At 35.2% G+C, this 22398-nt stretch overlaps 1 pseudogene; it reads right to left on the bottom strand.

The window, feature by feature from the left end:
• Nucleotides 1–15304: 15304 nt before the first annotated feature.
• The window catches only part of LOC130887679 (60S ribosomal protein L3-like), a 66977-nt pseudogene continuing 59883 nt past the window's right edge, over nt 15305–22398 (bottom strand).

Genomic DNA, 22398 nt, shown 5'->3' with positions numbered 1-22398 from the left:
CAGGTTTTAAACTGACTGTATGCTAGGCCAACCAATGAATTTCAAATTGTTTGGGGAACTGAGGAAAATATTTTCATCTCTTCTATGGGTCCTGATTTTAGTCCCCAGCACTTATACTCAGTGGCTTACAAACATCGGTAGATCCAGCCCTAGAAGCTTTGATTTCTTTACTGATTTTCTTAGGTATACACATATATTGGGTTTATTCTCTCTCTTCCTCTTCTCTCCCTCTCTCTCACCCTCTCCCTCTTTGTCTCTCTCTCCCCCCACACACAAGCACACACACACACACACACATATGCACATGTATTCATAGATAAGAATTAAAACAATTTTTTAATCAAAATGTTGTGATTTTCAATTCTTTGTTACCATAAAAATTTTATTCATGTTATAATGAGAGCTTTTCTCCATATTTGAAATCAGGATCTGTTATCATAGTCATCACAATTGCATGTGGATGATGTACAATGTGATTTTAAGATGTGTTCCATTCATTTCTGCTGTGAAACATTTGTTTAATGACGCAAAGATGTCTTTCTTTCTTTAATGTTACAAATTGTTTAACTCTGTAAAGCTGTGTGACTTTGCCTATCTAAACTACCTGATTGGTCTAATAAAGAACTGAACGGTCAATAGCCAGTTAGGAGAAGAATAGATGAGGCTGCTAGGCCAAAAGAATTAATAGAGGAGAAAACTAGGGTCAAAGAAAAAGAGAAAAGAGCTAGGAGTGAGGAAAAGAAGATAGAATGCCAGGGGCCAGCCACTGGGCCACACAACAAGCCACAGAGTAAGAAAGAACAAAAGGCATATTGAATAAAGAAAGGTAAAAAGCCCAGAGGTAAAATGTAGAAGAAGATAAATGGATTAATTTAAATCAGAAAAGTAACTAGAACGCAAACAAGCTAAGGACGGACATTCATAAGTATGAGTTAGTCTCATTATTATTATTTGGGTGTTGGGTTGCAGAACTCTAAAGAGTAAAAATAGAAATTAAAAAGAAAACCAAAACCAATTAAACACTACAGGTGGGAATGTTTCCAGCAGATTATCCTAGCTACATATCATCGTAATAATTCAAAAGAACACTTTAAGATTCTGTTCCTAATGCACCATAATGAGAAGGACTAAGAATACAGCACTTGCAATTGTATCGTTTAGCCTACTTGAACTCTGTTTATAAGGGATGAGTGAAGATCTGCACTCACTTGGCATTTGTTGGTCAGGTATTTAGTTTTGATTACATTCACCTTTACTAAGAAAGTCTGGGGTTCCTCAACTTCCTGTGTTTCTCTGATCATAACTCATATGAATAGATTCAGGATTTTTTTCAGAACCTAGCCACTGCTAACAACATAGCTGTCTGATAAGAGAGCTAGGAACCACACTCAGGAAGCTCTTGAGGAACAGTAGCAAGTGTTATTAACCACTGAGCCAAATTCCAAATGTTACAAAAGTTTGTCTTCTCAAGTGGATCCTAAAAGTATCTTTTGTTTATTGTTATAAACATACATTTAAGAAGGCAGGTATATTGCCAGTTTAAACAATTAAGTTTCCCCCTGGGGCCTATGACATTTACAATATGGGTTTCATCTTTTGAAGAATACCTCAAATTCAATCAGATGGCAATGGTTTACCCTCATAACAATTGTTCCAGAATTGCTTAGGTGTAGACATCTTGCCCAGCATGCTGTTTTGTTGTTTGTCGGGTTTAGATCTCACTCTGCTAATAGGTGACTTTTCTTCCTCAGCAACTAGAGTGGTGCCTTCAGACATGCTGAAAGGACAGCAGAATTCTTCAACTCAGTACCTAAATGTTGTCTTTACACTTTGCAACTGAGGTACATGATTTCTTCAGAAATAAGTTCTTATCCTCCAGTTCTAGTGAGATACCAGGTGGCTTGATGGTCGCTATTATGTATGGATTCTTAGAGTTTCTCTGACAAACTCTTGGAGAGGTATCCCATAAGTAGGACTATGAGTATTCTTAGTAATCAATCGATTTTATCAGCAACATTATACAGACATGTGAAGGGGTTATTTCTTTCGATATCTCTTTTTTATTTTTGGGTTGCAAGAATAGTCACTTCACGCATGATTTTTGCATATGTCCTTTATTTCAGTTTTTCTCCTCTCTATTACTCTTCATGCCCTAAACTCTTTCATTTCCTCCCAAGTTCACATTACATAACTCATTGTTAATGATGAGCAGTGAGTTCACTTTCTGCATTTGCAGAATAACACGGACAATCTGTCAGATAAGCAATGGCCTTTTTATCATGCACACTAATCGAACTCCAGAGTGTCACTCTCTTTATCATGAGGTTCCCCCTTTTCCCCCCTCAGACATAAATAGCACCATTATGTCAGATCCCTCTGTATGATAGGAGGGGACAACAGTACATGCTTTTAGACCTGTGCCTTTTTAAATTCCACTACCTATGAATTTATTGAGAACCATTATCATTGGATAAAATTGAGACTTTTCTACAGCCTAGGTTTCTGTGAAGTATTAGTTTTGTCACCTAATAAAGCAGAATAAATAAATTTTAAATGTTTCAACTGTTAGCAGAAATTTGCTTCATAAAGCCAGGACAGACAATATCAAAATTATTAAAGGATGGTAACTCTATTAACCTTTTTATAGTTTATTCATCATAAAAGAATTTTTAAAAAATTTTTGTGTTTTATTTTATTTATTTTTTGATATGGTTAAATCTGAAAAATCAGAATATATCATGAAAAATAAATGCCTCTACAGAATTTTAAACATGCACAAAACATATGAGATTAAATATAATTTTCCTTCTGAAATATATTTCTTTAGAATAATTATGAAAATACTATTTATATATAATGATCGATTATTTTTTAAAATATATCAAAGCATTAGATATCCATATTTGAAAAGCATTGCTCATTTCCTTAATCATAGAAGGAAAATTTCTTTTATAATATATAACTGCCATGAGGAAAATAAGAAAAATACGAATTTAGGAATTTCACTAGGTCTATTTTCTGTGAAAAGAAGATTAAATGTAGGTTTAGGTGACAGAATCTCCTTACCTAAAGATATATTAGTCACAGAGAACTGTTTGAGAGTCTCTGAAGACCTCCTGATAATACTACATACATAAATCTAAGGTCTGGAATCTTAGGACTTTCTTTTTATATTAAAAAATGAATAAGAATTCAAGAAACTTGATAGCAGTAACTTTATCTTTAACCAATTTTAATCCCAATGTAATACTTTATTCTTGTGGATTATTTTATCACAATGAGGGTGTGAAAAATAAATCTGGATGATATTCGCCAAGGGAAATGCAATGAGGCATCTTTAAAGCTCAGTTCTATTTTTCTTATGGATATATCATTAAATCATCGCACTCAAGTCTCCTGCATTCATTTATTTTAAATAAGGCATTTCTACACTGCAGAACTTCTCAATAAATCAATGACTGTTTTGAAGATCTCAAGTACAATTAATGAGAGCAGCGACCTTCCTGAGCTAGCTATGTAATATGCTCTTTCTTGAAACTTGGACAGAATGAGTGCTGTTACTGTTTGTGCTCAGATACTGATTATCAAATTTAACAAAATCACGGTACCCATACTTTATATATTCATGTTTTCTACTAATTTTAAATGTACCATATAAAACATCAAAGACCATCATTTTGAAAGGTAATAATTAAAATCTTATACTGAGGATCATTGTATTTCCCATTGACTTTGATCCAATCTTCCAAAAATGTTCATTTATCATTCTTCTGTATCCTTAGTAGACCAGTTCAGTCAGACTGTGATATGGAATTCCCCTGTGTATGCAGTGAATACCATTGGTTAATAAAGAAACTTCTTGGGCATTTGCAGGGAATAGAAGTATGTAGGAAAAACTAACCTGAATGTAGCCTTGCTGGACACAGACACCGGAACACAGACACAGACACCGGAACTTTAGCTGGTAAGCCACAGCCACATGGCGATACAGAGATTAATAGAAATGGGTTAAATTAAGATGTAAGTGTTAGACAATAAGAAGTTAGAGCTAATGGTCCAAGTCATGTTTTAAATAATATAGTTTCTGTGTGATTACTTCAGGGTTGAGCAGTCAGAAACCAACAAAAGGCCTCTTCCTACAAACTGGTACCCACATGACCAACTAAAATCCACTTAAAACCTGAGAGAGCTTAAAAAGGAATCCTTTCCCTCAACCCAGGATACTGTAATCTGAAATGAGAAAATATAAATTGAGAAAATAGCTCCTTAAGAGCATTTTCTAGGTCATTTTTACAATTTGTGAATGATGCAAGAGGGCCAGCTCATTGTGGATTGTGCTATCCCTTGGTTGGCAGTGCAGTTCTGGATTTTTAAAAGAAAGCAGGCAAAGAAGTCATGGGGTAAGTCTGTCAGCATCACCCCTCCAGGACTTCTGAATCATCTCTAACCTTGTGTCTGACCTTCTTGAGTTCCTTTCCTGACTTCATTTGATGAGCAGTGCTATAGAAGTGTGAGTCAAATAAACCCGTTACCCCAAAAGATTTTTGGTCATGGAGTTTCATTACAATAGAAATCCTAACTAAGACTTTATCCCTATCAAGGTATGTGTATACAGGACCCAGAATTTGGAAATGATATTAGGTACAGTCTGACGTGGACTCTGATATATATTAATAATAACACTACTGAATGTCCCATGCTTTAAATATGATTAAGAATTACTATAACAATTATTTAAGTTTAAAGATAGAAAGAGGATTTCGTGCCATACATTCTAAAAATTTATGTTTTGATAAACAATTAATGAAGAATTAGAAATGGAGATCCATCTGCATGACACTTGCCATCCTTTCTTCCCTATGCTACACTACGTGGTGGAGAACTTAGTTAATTGACCTTTCTGGCAACATAGTGAGTGAAGGTTAAACTTGTGTAAATCGTTTAGACAGCGTTCCTATGGGTCTAAGGATTTATTTAAGACAGAAAATCATTGACAATTTTTGTTGTTGTTGTTGTTGCTTGGGACAAGCAATAAGTAAGTAGGACCAGAGTTTTTAAAGAGTAAAAATGAACTGGTGAAAAATGTTTTGTTGTTGTTCTTGAATAGACGCTATTGAATTTAAAGCATTGAATCAGTTGTGTTTGTGAATGAAATGTTGAGTTGAATTTTTGTGTGCAGAAATAATCTGACATACAAAGGAATAAGTTTGAAAGACTAGGTTAGAGGAATATGTAACTGATTTCTATTTCAGATACACACTTCAATAAGAATATTGAATGTGCAAGTGGTGTCTTGACTTTTGCAGAGTATGTTACAATTTCATTTTTAAGATAGCATATTTCACAATAATATTAGAACATAAATTGCAGTGGAGTAAAAGTAACTTAGTCTCTAATCAATGAATCATTGTTATGTGAATGATTGACTGCACTGAAGATGATCTTTAGAATCATAGAGATTATTTTGCAACAATGACAATTTATTGATATGTTTTGACTCTCAAGCTTGGTAGTGTAGCTTAGCAGATTATGGAATACTTTGTTAGTAAATAAGTTATGTGTTGAGTATTAACACAATAAAAAAGTGATATAATTGATATGTTGAGTTTTTATTCTTACCTGTGCTTATCATTTTATAGAATGGCAATGGATACTGTTATACAAGAGCATGCTATTAAATCATGGAATTTCCTAAACCACTAATTTGGGGTACTGTTACAGTATATAATATAAACCTAAAAATAATAAATTTTTCTCTAAAAGAGATCTATAGGATATCAAAATCATGAATTTAAAATATTTTGGAAACAGTTTTATGTCTCTGTACTTTTTCCTAACACTTTTAATTCCTCCACATACACATCAGAAACGAGAAACTGCCGTGGACTCTGTTGCTATACACTTTTCTTCATAGGTCAACCTGATATTTCACAGGAAACTTTAGATTTTACTAAGGATTTTTGGGAAGAAAATTGTACTCAATCAAATGGTGAAATGAAAAAGTATATTTCATAAGTAAAATAAATTTGATTTCAGAAAGAAAATCAATTGGGGCATATAATTAATCAGTTTTATAAACACGTCTTCTTACACACACGTGATTGACTGCAGACATACATATGGTTGAAATTATAATTACCAAATATTTTGTTAGAACATGTTAGTATCACCACACGGGAATAATTTTAATATCTATGAAATAATGCAATTATCCCTAATTATATTGCTAAATGAATTTGTGGAAAAAAAAGTGTTATTATATAAAAATATTTTCTTCAAAACTAATATGAATTTATGGGAGAAATACTAAATTTGTAGGTTTCAATTTGTATAAATATATAGTTTATATGTCTGAATTATATTTGTTTGAAATATGAAATTAAATGCTATATAGTTTAGTTCTCTTTTTTTGTAATAAAATACCATGCTGCAAAGTAGTTTATAAATGAAAACATTTATTTCACATTGTATTTCTAGAAATTCATTGTGTCAGGAGCCAGAACAGAAAGTGGCAGGCATTAAAACAGTAATAAAAAGTTGACAATTCACATATCAATCAAAGAGGGGTAGTAGAGACTAAACAGTTTCCTAAGTCATATTAGGTTGATTATTCTTAAAGCTTTACCCTACCATTGCTTTTGTCCAGCAAGGCTCCACATACTAGAAGTTTGATAAATCCCCAAACATTGTCACCTACCAGGGACATAATGCATTAAGACTATGTGGGACACTAATCCTTCAAACAAGAAATTCTTTATAGTGCTCAAGTAGTTATAACGATATGACATGTTACAGTTAAATGTAAATAGTATCAAGCAAAGGAAATGATGCAAATTATTAAGTGAATATTTTCATGCAAAAGAAACAGAAATGTAAGTCACTCTTTAAAAGTGTTAGAATTCATGCATTATGCTGGCCTGCCCTCAAGGTCCTCAACTGCAACCACCAAGAACTCCTCTTGTGTGCTGGCCATGTACCCCCTTATAAAAAGCAGCCTTCCCCCTTCTCCCAAAGCCAAAGACCTGACTTAGAAGCCTTCTCACAATAAACTTCCCAGGTGAGTTCTGTTTTATGGTTTAACTTTCCTTTCTGCCTGCTTACTGCCAAACTACAACAAAAGGTTCTTGTAGTTCCTGTTGAAAAGCTTAAGTTCCCTGTTACAGCATCCACAATGTGTCATTCACAACTGCCTTTCAATCAAGTTCAAGGGAATCTACATCTGCTCTTACTTAAGAATCAAACTGTTCTTACCTTTCCAAACAGGATGGACACATGTGGTGCAATACATATATGCAAGAGTTTACAAATAAACACAACATAAATAACTAATAAAAGAAAATGCAGAATAATTCAAATTTTTTATTGATTTTCAGACCTACCCCAATGGAATGTAAGAATTCTGAAATGATTTTGTAGATTCTGTTCACACAGTAAATATAAAGCATTGCCAACAAGAACAGCTCACACCCAGAGAATATTTTAATTTGGAAATTTGGAATGTAGCCATTCTTAACATATTTGAAGAATGTAGAGTGATTTAACACATTTCAGTAGGTCCAGGTCTTTTATCTTTTTTGATCTTGTATGATGCATTGTACTTGAATAAGGTCGGCAGTAAAACTAGTAATTCATGCTATTCTGAGAACAACATAAAAATACCAAAATAGGAGACATTATTTTGAGTGAGGTAACCAGACACAGAAAGACCATTTTCACATGTATTCACTCATAGGTGGTTTTTAAACATAAAGCAAAGAAAGCCAGCCTACAAACCACAAACTCAGAGAACTTAGGCACCAATGAGGACACTAAGAGAGGCTAATAGATCTAATAGATCTTATCTACATGGGAAGTAGAAAGTAGAAAAAGACAAGATCTGAGTAAATTGGGAGCATGGGGACCTTGGGGGAGGTTTTAAGGGGGAAGGGGAGAGGCAGGGAGGGGAGCAGAAAAAAAAATGCAGAGCTCTATAAATAGCAATAAAATAAAATAAGAACACAAATGACCATCCTGAGTTTACTAAGTTAATGAGTGTATATATTGGTATTGTATTATGTTCTACTGCGGCAATTAAGACTTCTTCAATATTACATTAGAACAAGTGACAGCACAATTAAAGTGGTGTCATTAGTCAATATAAACCAATTACAAACTCTCAGCCAGTGAAGTTGTGGATATATTGTTCAAAAATATATAACTGATCTGATAAAATTCTACTTGAAAAAATGTTTATATTGTGATCATGTTTAATATAAACAACAAAGACATCAAATTCCTTATCACACAGACAAAAATATTATTTTTTGTTCCCAAACATCTAAAAATTATTACTTCAGTGTTTTGTAATATTAGTTTTAAGTTGCGTTACATTCATTTATGCTGTGGAATATTTATTTAATAGTTCAAAGATGTGCCACATTCTTTAATGTTGCATTTGAATAAGTCTGTAAGCTGTGTTTCTTTGCCTGTAACTAATTAGGAGAGAGAAATAGGAGTAATCTACACTAGAAGAGAAGAACAGAAAGAAGCAAGGAGTCAGAAAAAGAGTAGGAGAGGAAGACCAGAAAACAGCAACCCATCTACAAAGCCAACCAAGGAGCAAGACAGAAAGATAGATAGATAGAATAATGGTAAAAGGTCAGGGGAACAACATAGTTAAAGGGAAAATGGATAATTTAAGTTAGAAAAAAACCAGGCTTGAAACAACCAAGCTAGAGCCAGGGGTTCATAATTAAGAAAAAGTCTCTCTCTCTCTCTCTCTCTCTCTCTCTCTCTCTCTCTCTCTCTCTCTCTCTCTGTCTCTCTCTCTCTGTCTCTCTCTCTGTGTCTCTCTCTCTCTGTCTCTCTGTCTCTCTCTCTCTCTCTCTCTCTCTGTCTCTCTCTCTCTCTCTCTCTCAATTTGGGAGCTGGATAGTGGCTCTCCAAAGAGTGAAAGGAAAAAGAAAAAAAAAACATAGTAATGAATTAAATATCATTTAAAATAACCACAATACCTGGCTATGAATTATACCAAGTTTTCAATGTTCAAACTAGGAAACTGATCGATGAGAAATGCCACAGTTGATTCAGTGATCAGTTAAGATCAATCTTGTTCATTTTTACCTGATGTGAACATTGCACTGATGGGGAACCTTATTAGCCAATCATCTTTAAGAGGTGGGTTATAGTTAAGGTGTGGTTTTGCTGGAACCCAGGGAAAAGCCTGTGCACTGACCAGGTGCTCTTTCTCTGCACCTTTTCCTGCAGGACATTGCTGTACTTGGATTTCTCGCTTCCTGTTTCGTGAGTTTCCCCCTTATAATAAATAAAATATAATTGTTTTAAACTTAACTAGCCTTGTTATTTCAACGTTCCACTTCTTCCAATACTCTAAATTGGAAACTCAGAATCATGTAAAAGGGCCGTATCAAGTGAGTTCTATACAAACATTAGGGGACCAGAGTTTCCGAAGTGTAATGCTAGGATATAGCCATATCTGTAGGATCGGGAAAGGTTACCTCCAAGAATGACTTGTAGCAATGATGGAAACAGTCACTTGAGGGGGGAGACAAATGGATCAGACTTAGGAAATTCTGCTCAATAAACAGAAGGAAACAAAAACTACATGAGGAAGAAGGATGAGAGAAAATAAAGGATGATAACAAAGTAGAAGCAAATTAATTCACTGATGCCATGTTGTACATGATGTAAATGACAACATATATGATGAAGAGAAAATAGCAACACTGAGTAGACCCAAATACACATAGATAAATGGACATCTAAAAATACATCCCTTTTTTTGGAAATTTTAATATTATGTCTTTCAGAGACTGGTAGAATTCATGTGAAAATTTCCTCAAGATGAGGCCAAGTTTCTATATCAGGAAAAAAGTTAAAAAAATTCATATATACATCTTTACTGATAAAAGAATAATATTTACCAACAGACTAAATATGAGACATAAGTTTAAATTGAGGGTTTTGACATTGAAATTTCAGTTGGGATATTTTCTTTAAAGTTTAAAGAATTATAACTTTGAGTTTTTTTACTGGTATTGTGTCTCACACAATTAAATAAATAATACAATATATTTAGCCAAAACCCTAGTTCCATAATAAATGATTCATCTTTGTTAGTTAATACTTCATTGTTAACTATGCATGTTTGATTACTCTGCTATAATTGACCATAATAGAGGAAAACAAGGCACAGACACTATCATCCAATTATAATGGGTTTTATCCTTTGAAATTTAATTTATAAGGCAGTCATTTCTAACTCAAGTACAAATGAAACTTCAAAACTTAAGTATATGCAATAAATTTTCAGGATGGCAGAGTGCACAAACACATGCTATTGGATATAAATAATATATTTTTATTTATATTTGGTGATATGGCATTATTTTAAACAGAAACATATTGTAAGATTCTAGGGTGCAAAACTTGCTAAATTGTATCACAATGTGCAGTACATTGGGCAAAGCATTCATATAGCTCCAAGTCTATAGTGTTTATACAATATAGCATTATTTATGTCTTTTGCATTTTAATTAAAAAACTCATGATTATTTGAAATTGTTAACATATTGCAACAATAAATTTTGAGTGTAGTGTTAGGGCCAAAACTTAAACAAAACTTAAAAACTGTTTTTTGTGATCTAAAGTATTCTTGTAAACAGCAGCCCCTTAAAGCTGCCCCTTCTGTTAAATATTTTTGCATGAGAAGTCACTCTGTAAACACTTAACAAATATATGGTATTTTACAAAGTGCCCTGCAGTCAGCCAGGTTCTTATCTGTCAGCAAGGCAACTCTACTCATCCTGAGAAATCAGCTGAAGACTACCGCCCTATAAGGAGACCAGCAGTTTGCTGTTTTCACTAATGAAATAGGCCAAATAGGGTTCTTCTCTGCATCTCTCTCCACAAACTCTCTCTGCACTCTTGCAGTATAGTGGCTGGGCACCTGTAGAAATAACTGACCTTGGAAATGTCAATAGTAAGTTTCACTTTGGTTTAATAGCGTTAAGGTGAAAACCTCAAGAAAACAATCTAAAGTTTTAGAGAGGCACATAGCTGAATGAAGAATGTGATAAGGTCAGGGAAGGACTACACAGCAGAGCAATTATTACTAGCTGGTGTGCTTTCTGTGTGAGAAATAGTGATCAAAGATTATGATTAAATCCTTGTATCTATTTTTGCCCTCAATCTCCTGATGCAAAACAAACAAACGAACAAACAAACAAACAATATAAAAAAAAACCTTTTGACTGGGTATGTACCCTAAAGAGTTAAAGCAGAAGCTTACATGTTCCTTTCCATATATAAACATTTAAGTTTGTGATCCATTATGATTCTTTATTCTTTAGTTCTCTGTCTCTGTCTCTGTCTCTCTGTCTCTCTGTCTCTCTCTCTGTCTCTCTCTCTTTCTCTCTCTCTAAGACAGGGTTTTTCCTGTGTAACCGTCCTAGCTGTGCTGGAACTAGCTCTTATAGTTTTTTTTTCTATAATTTATTTTATTTTTTAAAAAAGAAAAAAAACTATTTTTTTCAATTTACATACCTATTCCAGTTTCTACTCCCTCCGCCAGATAAGACCCTAAGCAATAGAGGAGAGGGTGCCTTTAAGATTCTTTATGAGAATATCTTTCAAGTTATGTAATAAAGTGGTTGGTTCTTTCAATTTAATGGCAAAATACAATCTACCGTTAAAAGAATATTTTGCTTGCTTACATACTTTACTGTTAATCCCTAACAAGTTGTTTGAGTATCAATGTGTGTGGTTTTGGTTTTTTATCTGTAATATGTAAAATGTTTAATCTTGTAAGGGAAATGGAAAACATGCTACTTTTTTTTTTACTAATATTCACTTAATAAACAAAAAGTAACCACATTGTAATTTTTTTTTCTTTTCTTTTTCCTTTTTTAATTTTTTAAGACAGAGATTCTCTGTAGCTCTGGAGTCTGTCCTGGAACTAGGTCTTACAGCCCAGACTGTCCTGGAACTCACAAAGATACTTTGTCTCTTCCTCCAGTGCTAGGATTAAAGGTGTGTGCCACCACCTCCTGGCACACACTGTAATTTTCGTATTACTTGAAAGATTTTGCTGGGGTATGTAAGCTGTAAGGGAAAGAATAAACAGTTAAAATGAGTTACTAGGAGAACATCAAGAATGAGAGAGTTACAAGGAAAGCTTCGAGAATGAGGGAAGGAAATCATCAAGAAAATAAAGAGTAGAAAATGCAAAAGAATAAAGGAGAGGTTTGAAGGAAATCATGAAGAGAGTCTGTGAGTGTCTTTTCCTCTTACACCACAGATAAAAAAGTTGAAGTACACTCTGACTCCATGGACCCCATATGTGCCGGGTGCTGCTGGAGACTTGCTCCCAAGGCAGGGAAAGATTCTCCTGTTTCTCTCGCTCTCACATTTCTCCAATAAGCTTTCTATTATTATTGACAGTTAAGTTACTGTGGATTCTGGGGATCCCAACTCAGATTTATACAACAGTTTTAACCACTGAACCATTTCCTTAGTGGCATGTACTAACTTCTAATTCGTAATAGATAGATAATCTTGAGAGGGTAAGATGGGCTCTAGGGAACAGGTAATAATACAATACATATAATACAAAAATGATTTAGGGATACTGTGTGATGGAACAGGAAGAACTGGGGGGAGGGACAGGGGAAAGGAGGAGAGGCACAAAAGAGAATGAGCCTGTAAAACGCTAAATCTCAATACAACTACAATCAGGAAACTGGCTACTTTTTATGAAACTTTAAAAAATAGTGTGGTTAAATCATTTTTCATCCAACACAAAAGTTTTACAAGAAAATCCATAGTAATGGTCAGCTATTTGAAATAAGAATTCTGATAATGTAGATCCTAAAACTGAGCTGTTTAGAAAAAATAATGAACACATTTCACTTCCTGACAACAGAGATAAAAGTGAACTTGTGTAAGATGTTTATCTGCCTTCTTACTGCCTCTCTCCTGTGTGTTTTGTGATTAAGACTCAGGACTAATTCTGGTCTCACTATTGGTATTTGTTTCAAATGTCTAGCTTTGTGTCATGTTAGATAATAGTGATACTGCAAGTCAGAATACAGGCAGTCAATGTGTCTAAATTTAGATTTCAATCCACAATAATTTAGTTTTTTCTTTTTTTACTATAAATAATACCAATCAAAATTTCCACTTCCTCCCCTCCTCCCACTTTCCTCCTGCTCTCCCACACACCCTCCCTCTCCTCCCCCTCCAGTACTGAGAGAGGACAAGGTACCCTGCCCTGTGGGAACTTCAAAGCCCTCCCCCCATATCCAGGCTTAGAAAGGCATGCATCCAAATAAAATATGATCCCCAAAAGCCAGTATATGCAGTAGAGACAAATCCCAGTGCCATTATCATTGGCTTCGCAGTCTGTCCCAATTCTCAGCCACATTTAGAGGGTCCAGTTTGATCCCATGCTCACTCAGTCCCAGTCCAGCTAGATCTGGTGAACTCCCATTAGCTCAGGCACACTGTCTCAGTGGGTGGACCAACCTCTTGAGGTCCTGAATTCCTCGCTCATATTCTCCCTCCTTCTGTTCTTCAACTGGACCTTGGGAGCTCAGTCCAGTGCTGTGATGTGGATCTGTGTCTCTATCTCCATCTGTCGCCGGACGAAGGTTCTATGGTGATATTCAAGATAGTCATCAGTCTGACTAAGGGAAAAGGCCAGTTCAGGCACTCTCTCCTCCACTGCCAAGGGTCCTAGCTGGGGTCATCCCCGTGGACTCCTGGGAACCCCTCCAGGGCCAAGCCTCTGGTCAATCCCAAAATGGCTCCCTCAATTAAGATATCTCCTTCCCTAGTATGAAATTTTAAGTATGATGTTTATATTTGGATGATGAAAGAAAGAATGCTTTGAGGTTAGGATTTGGGGGAGGAAAGAAAGAAAACTGATTGGTGGTAAATGAGGTAGAGGTTAAAGCACAGTGCAGGCAGAATCTTTCAGAAGATGATATTATATATATATATATATATATAGAGAGAGAGAGAGAGATACATAGATATTTGTATAAAATTCTGAAAGATTAATAAAAAATAAAAAATGGCCTTGTGGCCTGTGAAACAGGCTTTTATTTCAAGAAAGTAGGAGACAGAGACAGAGCAGATATCCAGACCTTCCTGCATATGACTGAGTCATTGCCTCAAAATGAAAAGTGAAAAGACTGTTGAAGACAGCTCAGCATTGGAGATATGATGTAGCATGCATAAAGAGTTAGCTTCATTGGCTATTGAGAGCCCTACTCTCAAAACAATAAAAAATAAACCAAAATTAGAGCCACCATTGTGAGTGACTGGGGAGCTAATCCTTGTTGAGAAAATTTCCGAAGTGGGTTCAGAGTACATGTCTGAGAGATACTTCCTGCCTGAAGGGACAGTTCCTGGAGTATTTACAAAAGTACTCTCATCAGTCATTGGCTGAAGACTGCTCCCTGGGAAATGCATTTCTCCATACTTCTTGTCTAAGTTTGGGTAAGGCAGGCTACTGAAATTGGAAAAAGCTTCAGGCAAAGAGATCAGATGTTTTCAGTGGTAAGTAAGTGAAGCATGTTCTGAAGGCCTACAAATGAGGAAATACAGTAGGGGAATTTTCAGCACATGCTCCATAGCAATGTGTACAGAGAAAAGGCTGAATCTGTGTTCAAGGGATATGTATTAGTTCAGAGCTGTTTTATGATATATACAGGATTAATATGCTTACAAACCTACTAGTGTTTAAATATCAAGATAAACTTTAGTATTCAAATGTTTACAATTGATATTATATTTCTATTATCATCCTTTGTGTATAAATGGTGCAAATACACTAAAATTTTAAAATGTTTTTTTAATGTATGGAAAATGTCTTTGTCTGAAGTGTGAGAAATTAGTATTTTGCATATCTCTATATATACATGCTTATATATTATACATATATAAGCATCTGTAGTAAATTAAACTTTTTTGAAAAAAAACATATTCACTATAGTCAATATACTATTTTGCAGTCTGAAAACATATACAGCATAAATCAATCTTGTACTCAAATGAAAATTGAGATTATATATGAAAGAAAGTCAAATTTTTCCTTGGTTCAAGATAACTACATTTTTTAGATTTGTGGATTTGTTTTCACTGATTGCACTCCAAAACACAGAACTCATACTCAAGTTTAGTGTATTAAGTCTATTTTAACACACTCGATTTATTTCATTATTCTCTATTTTAGCCTTATTTTCCCCCACTGCAAAAACTTTTATTGAGACCTCACCAGCTGCACTAAGTGCTGCTGGCATTAAGCACCTTCTTCCTTGGCAATGCAGTCTTTCTTGAGTCGTCCCATGAATGCTTTCTTCTTCTCCATGGTGTAGAAACAAACCACGTTGGAGGAGGTATCAATCAATTTCAGGTTAGTCTTCTCCAGAGCATGTCGTTTGGTCTGCACCAACAAGGACTTTAAGAGAGTGATCTCTCATTTATTGGTTCCCACCACACAGCCTATGAACATGAAAAAGTAAATGGTCACCTCATCGTAATGGACAAAGCCACCAATGGTTTGGTGCTCTTGTCAGACAGGTCATGGTCAATAGATGAATTGTTCTTGACCAGTTTGCCATCCTTAATGAGGCAGCCTTGGCCAATCTTGTAAATCTTGTTATTCTCTGTTCAATGATGGCAGCCTTTTGCCCAGCTGGAGACAGAGGGAAGGAAGGCCACACAGGCATGGTGCCAGGCTTCAATACAGGCATTCTTGCACAACCCTCAATGGGTCTTACAGGGACGTTTCTTTGTAAGTCAAAAATTGGTGACCTCTTTGTAGCTGCTGTCTTTTGTCATCTTGTTAAAACACCTGATTCATAGGAACCTGCTCTCCCTCCTTTCTGGGGTCCAGTCTAGCTTCTCAGCCAGTGTCCCCAGTCACCTGGATTTCCATCAAGGCTGCCTTCCTCTGGCAAAGAGGAAGCAGATGCATCTGAGTGTGGGCACTTATCCAGATGACTTGGCAGTACTTCTTCCTGCCGCTGAAGTTCTTTAGCTGTTTCTTACCCATGTCATCCTGCCATTTCTTACAAGACTTGGTGAAAGCCTCCTTTTTAGATTTGTGCCAGTTCTTGCAGAAACACATTTTATTCTCATCGCTGATGTGCTCAGTAAATACTGTATTAAAGGTCGAAAGGCTTCATGGGATTTCACCATATCCCACGATGTCTACAACTATTGTGAGTGGTGTTTCAACAATGGTTACAACCGCCACAACTTCCTTCTTTTTCGCTTTGGATTCTGGTCTATCAACTTCCTGCATGTTGTGACTCATGCTAGTTTTGTAGCCTATAAAGGAGGTGAAGTGAAGAGACTTGGAAGGGCCACCCTTGGGAAAACTCTTCACTTTCCTACAATGCCAGATGTTGTGCTTCCGAGGCAAGAAGCCCAAGGACACATGCCTGGAAGTAGAGAATTTCCTGTGAGACGTTTTGCCTTCACATGCTGCCAATAGAGCGTGTTAACCTTATTTAAAATTAAATACAGCTGAAAATTCTGATGTACATGATTGAAAATAATAATTCTTTATGCAATAATTTTTGATCTAATATATTTATGCTAAAGATCAGAAGCTGGGTATTGAGTCCTTTGCTTGTTTTAGATTTGTATTGTTGTATAATGGGAGCATTGCTACATTAGTTTTTTCCAGCTTCCATTAAGATTTTTCAGTAGTATTCAATGTTACTACTAAAAATCAGCAGTCTCGTGAGTTATATGCTTAATAATCCTTTCATGGGGCTTATTTTCAATATCCCACGGGTATTTTCCTCTGAAACCTCACTTTGAATTGAGATGATCCCTTGTACCATGTGTGATACAGTAATGGTACTACTTTCATGAGGCTTGGACTAATTTGCAATCACAGCAGATCCTCAGCTTTCTTTTTCCAAAATGTCTTAGCCTGCCAGAGGGGATATTCATTCAATTAGCGTTTCTAAGTGAATTAATTTCTTCATAGTTTTACTGATTCCTGTTTTACTGAGAATATCTCTGAACTTGAGTGCCATGTTTTCTTTCATCCTGTGTATTTCATTGTTCTGACATATTATATTTAGTCAGTGTGCACTATTTTTGACAATGACTTTTTAACCTTATAATGATCAGCTGAATTCATCCAAAAATTTGAAACTAGTTTTTATTGTAGCATTATATGAGAATAGCAGAGAGAGTTATCATGATAAGGCTTAAAATTCTTGAATAGTACAAAAACAATGACTTGGAAGATCATGAAAACAACTCACTGAATTCTTTGGAGATCCTTTATCTCAAAAATGCTAGCTCCAGGCATTTGTTTGTTTGTTCTTCTACCTCACAGTTCTTATGGGTATATATTGTGGCTTCCAGGTTATTATTGCTTCATTTCTGTGTTAGCAAACACATGTGTCTATGTATCCATATGCATTTTTGGAGCGTTTTCTTTGTCTCTTTTTCCTGTTTGGTTGTTTTGTCATATTCTGATTCATTTATTTTTGAGTTATATAATTTTATTACTATTCCTTAAATGCTTTTTTTTTCTTTTTTTTCTTTTGGTTTTTTCGAGACAGGGTTTCTCTGTAGCTTTGGTGCCCATCCTGGAACTAACTCTTATAGATCAGGCTGGCCTCGAACTCCCAGAGATCCGCCTGCCTCTGCCTCCCAAGTGCTGGGATGAAAGGCGTGCGCCACCACCGCCCAGCTTTTTTTTTTTTTTTTCTTTTGTAACTAGAGGGAGAGAGGGTTTGAATTACTATAAGAAGGAAGGCAGGGAGGAACCGGAAGGAGTAGGGTAAGGGGAAACAGTAATTAGAATATACTGTATGAAATACCATTTTAAATGACTCAGACACAAACACATAGATATGTACAAAGTGAAAAAAAAGTTGAAAGAAGGTTAGGAAAATTCAGGTTTTTTTTTTTTTTTTTAATTTAGCAGTGTGGAATTTGACAGTTTACAGAAGAGAAAATTTTCTTTCAGTTTCTGCAATAGAAATTGTGTGTTATGTTTTCCTTAATCATACTATGTACTATACTAAATTTAGATTATTCTATTGCATATTAATGAATTCATAGATAAACCTGCATTAGTACAAATGAAGCTTTTATTTAGAGAATGGCACATATAAATTGCTAACAGCACACAGATACATTGTGATCATTAGTTTGTGAAAATGGACAAAATAAATCTAAATTAAATTGGGGCATAAAAGATTTCAGTCACACCCGTGTGAATTAGTCCAATGGGAATGCCCACTAGAAAAGAGTACAGTTCTGTGTACTGGTCAGGGACCTAGACAAGAAAGTGGGAGAGAAGTGAACATGGGCATCATCACAAATGCCATGTGACCAGCTGCCACAGCATCTGAGTCCGTAACTTCTCCATTACAGTGGGTTAGGACCTCCCTCTGAGTCAAAATAAATCCTTGCTTCCTTCAGTGTTTTGTCAGGGTATTTCATCACAAGAACAGGAGAAGTATATGACTTATGGGCATGCAGTTTAGAAACATGATGAATTTTCAGGACTGTGGCCACAAAAATCATGACAAACAGAAATGTAATACAGAGAAATAGAACCTTTGAAAATTCAAATCTTAAGACTCACTCCATGTTTTGAAATAAAACCTAAGTTAGTATTGTATATTAAATAATTTAACACTTGTGTTTATAGTCCTCGTTTGCTACTTATTGTTGAAGTAATGTTTTGCTAATAGTAAAATTATATTCAACCAAAATTACTTAAAATTAGAAAATATATAACATCTAACAGGAAGTTATATGCTCATTGATTAGCTAAGTTTCTTAGCAAAAACTTTAATGAATAATGACTTTTCCTTAAGTATAAGTAGGCTAGATTAAAGGGTTTATCTAAAAACAGAAATTTGGTTACTCATGATTTTCTGTTCTTCCACTTTCTATTGACTTGCCGCCTACAGTATTTCTGACCTACATTATAGCCAAATACAGACAACTGAATATTGCAACTTCAGTCATGCTATGTAGAAAAACTGCAACATTAAAAGAGGGAAAAAGTTTGTAAAAGCTGACAAAAGATGTGTTAATATGATAGACTATTAATGCAAAGCTAAATTGTGAATGTTTTCTGTCATTAATTAAATGTTTATTTTTTCTAATTTCAAACTGATATAAAATATTTGTCTATATCTCTATGATTAACAGCAAAATTGATCCTCTTCATTTTAAACACATAAGTAAAACTTTATAAGTATTTTGGCATAAGAACTATTTAAATTTTTGAACATTACTGACATATAATCAAAAAATATGCAATTCTAAATTTTCTATATATGTAAACACTCATTCAAGACATAACAATATAACTCAGTTCCAACTTAGCATACACAATTCCCTGGGTTCATATGTCAATACATGCACAAACACATACACACACATACACACACACACACATATACACACACTTACACAGTCCAGTTGTTCAAAATGTAAATTAGCGTGTGTATGTTTCTTGGTACATGAGTCATGGCAATTGTTTGTGCATAACTTAAAGTAATTATTTTATAAAATAATGTAACTTAGTTTCACCCATTCAATTTATTTTATCAATTGCAACTTTATAAATAGTAAGACACTGACTGAATTGGTCCATTAATTAATTCTTTGAATAAGTATATCATATGAGCGCTTCAAAAACAATGGTTTATAAATCATTTAATAAAACACCTAAAGAAGAAAAAATATGTCTCATGAAGATATGAAAAAAGTTCACAGCAAGATACTGCTTTTCAAATGAAATTAACTTATTCCCTTTGATTTTCAATGTGCTCACTAACTAAAACTGACTTAAGAAATTTTTTATGTGAAATAAAATTCTATTTAAATTAATTATTTTAAACTCCACTAAGTATCTATTTCAAAATAAACTGATATTATATAGCATGCCTACTTGGATGAGTTGGGCAAGGTGAAGCTCTGTCAGATGCTACAGTGACTGTCCTTCTCCACATAAACTCTAAGGAGTACACACACTCATACTTAAGCTAGTTTTGAAAGTAGTTAGAAAATCAGGCAAAGAAAACATAGTTTCTGAGTATAGTATATCATAGAAAAAGTTTTCTTTGAAGAATGGAGAAAGATCCAACTTGAGTCACAGATCTGCAATTCCAAGCATTTGGAAGACCGGAAGGGAATTTGGTAAGGCCTGAGCTCATTATTTCTCAGTCAGAATATATTCTGTGAAACAATCAACTTCAAAATGAAAGGTGATTTATAATATCACAGACAACAATTGCTTACTACTATCCCTTATGGCCTAGAGCATGGGAGCACATTATGGCAGAAGTATTGTGATACTGCTTACTGGAGGGCGAGAATACAAGAAAGGAAAGGGTGAGGAACTGCAGGCTAAGTGCCCCCTGGAAAAGTATGCATCAACTATTATTGAGTTAGCATGGGTTTGGTGGGTGAATACTCACTAAAATAGAATAAAATAAACATTTAACACTCATAAGAGAAAATATAATGGAACTCATTACTTTCTAGTTGTAGGGTCCCACAGATGTGAGTCCTATTCCACCTTGGATAAAGGGCAGAAACTGGGAGCTTATTCTTACTCTCTCAAACTTCTTGACAACAGGTGTGGCTACAAACAGGAAATGCTGACCTAGGGTGTGGTTAATTCGTATTTTGAGTATAGAGGTGGATCCGCTCCACCTTGACCACAGGTCACAGAGTATGGGAGTGGACACTCTGTTAGTATCTTATATCATGCTAATGATGTCTGTTGCCTCCCGCTCATCTTCTGAGTGAAGAATAAAAGCATATGAAAAATAAACGTGGGTGAGTTCAGTATTCACTGAATTTCCCTCCCAATGCAGTTCCGTGTTTCTGTCTTTTATTTCTCTCAAATCTCTGTTCCTTTTGCTTAATAATTCTAATCATCACGTTCCTACTCTAGAACATGCAAATTCCATAAAGGCTGGATCTTGACAGATGTGTCACACACTTCAATATGTGACTTGCGACATGTACAATGATTTCAAAACAAAAGGGTATGAACCTGTGCTCTGATTTCTTGCCACAAGGCTTCAGCTCTAAAATAGCCTGGCTCAACTCTCGTAGTCATAAGGTAGAACCCAAGCATGCATTTCACGACAAGTGTTTGTGAGAAAGAAGAGCAAGGCCTTAGAATTGTTATTCAGCACCAGAGATGCAGAGGTGCTGTGGTGAAATTTAGCTCCAGGCAAAGCACAATGCCACTGTCAAGCGACTGACATACTGGAAATGTGTTTGATAGAAAAATGGTTCTGTTTCTTTTAATGTACTTCTAACATTAGAAAGGGGAGCAGAGAGAGTAAGCTACTATAAGGCATTGTCTTGGAGCTCAAAGCTAGGACTGCCATGGGGGGATTTGGAACCAGGTAATAACAAAAACCAAATTTTCTATACAAAGAGAAGACTTGATAGAGCTTCTAGATTCGCTACCGTATCAGGTATGTGGGCCAGAGATGACATTTTGCATGTATCACTGCCAGCATTAGAACATACTTGAAGCATACTACACTCTAAGATTGTGAAAGATTCTTGGATAGAGGAAAGCCAATTAAACTTGGCCTTTTTTGGCCATGAAAACTCTCCACCAACTGTTCCTCAATTGATCACAAACTTCACAAACTTTTATCCCTAGGCAATTTCTTTATGTGAATTTGTGAGTATGTATACCCAACATCTCTCTCTCTCTCTCTCTCTCTCTCTCTCTCTCTCTCTCTCTCTCTCTCTCTCTCTCTCTCTCTCTCTTCCTCTTTCTCCTTTACACTCGGAAATTTGTGAATACCAGGCTGGATTTCTGTTTTATCCTGAATCATCTCCTTAATACTGTACAAGTTCTTGTAACCTTGTGACCCATGCTTGACTCAACTAAACACTGGTAGTTGTAAGAATGACTCTACCAATACCGTTTCACTACACACAGAAAAACATGTAATTATACACTTGCTGAGGCTGGAGAAGGGAAATAAGCCAAGTCTTGAAGTCTTTGTTAGCAGATTTATAAAACCTAACACCTGTGAAAATTTTAATAATTCTCATAATCATTCCTGCTAGGAGAAGAAATGTGTGGAATAGAATGATTTGATACATGGTAACATGTAATCCCAAGGAGTCATACACATTCTGGAAACTGTTCTCACCTGTGCCTGGTTTCAATGGCCTACATCAGAATAATATAGTTCGTCACATTGTGGACATTTTTCTACTCCAGGAATGAATTGACATTGGCAGTGTGGAGAATTACATTATGACATATCTGTTTGATGTTACTAGTCAGAGGTCTATTCTGCCCGATTAGGTTGGGACAGTGTCAATAACAAGCTAAATAAGTCTGGTAACTGTCCAAAG

Source organism: Chionomys nivalis, chromosome 15, assembly GCF_950005125.1.
Source record: "Chionomys nivalis chromosome 15, mChiNiv1.1, whole genome shotgun sequence".
In the NCBI taxonomy this organism is placed as follows: domain Eukaryota; kingdom Metazoa; phylum Chordata; class Mammalia; order Rodentia; family Cricetidae; genus Chionomys; species Chionomys nivalis.
This window is presented reverse-complemented; position numbering and strand designations above follow the sequence as displayed.